At 30.7% G+C, this 1282-nt stretch overlaps 1 non-coding gene across 1 annotated transcript; it reads right to left on the bottom strand.

Moving 5' to 3' along the window:
* Positions 1-739: 739 nt before the first annotated feature.
* Positions 740-858, bottom strand: LOC120596372 (5S ribosomal RNA). The gene has a single exon (XR_005651143.1). It is a non-coding gene; the product is annotated as a 5S ribosomal RNA (ribosomal RNA).
* Between the last annotated feature and the right edge of the window lie 424 nt (positions 859-1282).

The following is a 1282-nucleotide window of genomic DNA, read 5'->3' on the forward strand; positions in this document are numbered from 1 at the left end:
TAGTCTTTTGAGTGGTTTCTGCTTTTTGGCTGTTATAAATAATGCTGTTATAAACATTTGTGGGTTTTGTGTAGACATAATTCTTCATTTTTCTTGGATATATACCTTGGAGTAAAATTGCTGCATTGTATGGTAAATTTATGTTTAACTTTTAAATAAACTACCAAAATGTTTTCCAAAGTGACTGCACCATTTCACATTCCCACCAACAGTGTATGAGAGTTCCTATTTCTCTGCCTTCTCACCAATACTTGTTACTGTCTGTCTTTTTGATTATAGTCGTTTTAGAGGGTCTAAGTTGGTATCTCATTGTGATTTTAATTTGCATTTCTCTAACAACTAATAATGTTAAGCATCTAAGTGTCTAATTTGTTGGCATAAAGTTGTTCATAGCATTCTCTTATCACCCTTCTAATTTCTGTGATGTTCCCTTTTTCATTTTGATTTTAGTAATTTGTAGTCTTTTTTTTTTTTTTTTTTTTTGGTCAGTGTAACTAAAGGTTCGTCAATTTTGTTGATCTTTACATTTTAGTGTCATTTTTTTCTTATTGTTTCTCTGTTTTTCACATTGATTTCTGCTCTAATCTTTATTGTTTACTTACTTTTGATTACTTTGGTTTTAGTTTGCTTTTCTTTTTCTAATCTCTTATAGTGAAATTATAGGTTATTGATTTAGCATCTTCTTTTTCTAGTAGATGTTTTTGTTTTTTACTTCTTTTCTTTTCTTTTCTTTTTTTAATGCCTACAGCACCTGGTCTTCCTAGGTGGTCTCCCATCCAAGTACTAACCAGGCCCGACTCTGCTTAGCTTCCGAGATCAGACAAGATCGGGCACATTCAGGGTGGCATGGCCGTAGACTCTAGTATACGTTTTTAAAGCTACAAATTTACTACTAATTACAGCTTTAACTGCATTTTATAAATTTTGATATGTTGTGTATTTGTGATAATTTAGTTCAAAAATGTTTTTAAAGTTGTCTCATGATTTTTTTTTTGACCCATGAAATATTTAGGAATGTGTTGTTCTATTTTCAAATATTTGTGGGTTTCTCAAATTTTCTTCTGTTGTTGATTTCTAATTTAATTCTGTTGTGGGTATAGAACATAATTTGTATGATTTTAATTCTTTTCAATTTATTGAGAATTGTTTTAGGGTCTACTATATGGTCTACCCTGGTGAATATTCTTAGTGCACTTGAAAAGAATGTGCATTTGTGCTGTTGTTGGGTGAAGTGCATAGGTAAATGTAAAAGACACCATAAACAGATTAACTGATTTAAAAG

Source organism: Pteropus medius, unplaced genomic scaffold (genome assembly GCF_902729225.1).
Source record: "Pteropus medius unplaced genomic scaffold, Ma_sr-lr_union100, whole genome shotgun sequence".
NCBI lineage: Eukaryota > Metazoa > Chordata > Mammalia > Chiroptera > Pteropodidae > Pteropus > Pteropus medius.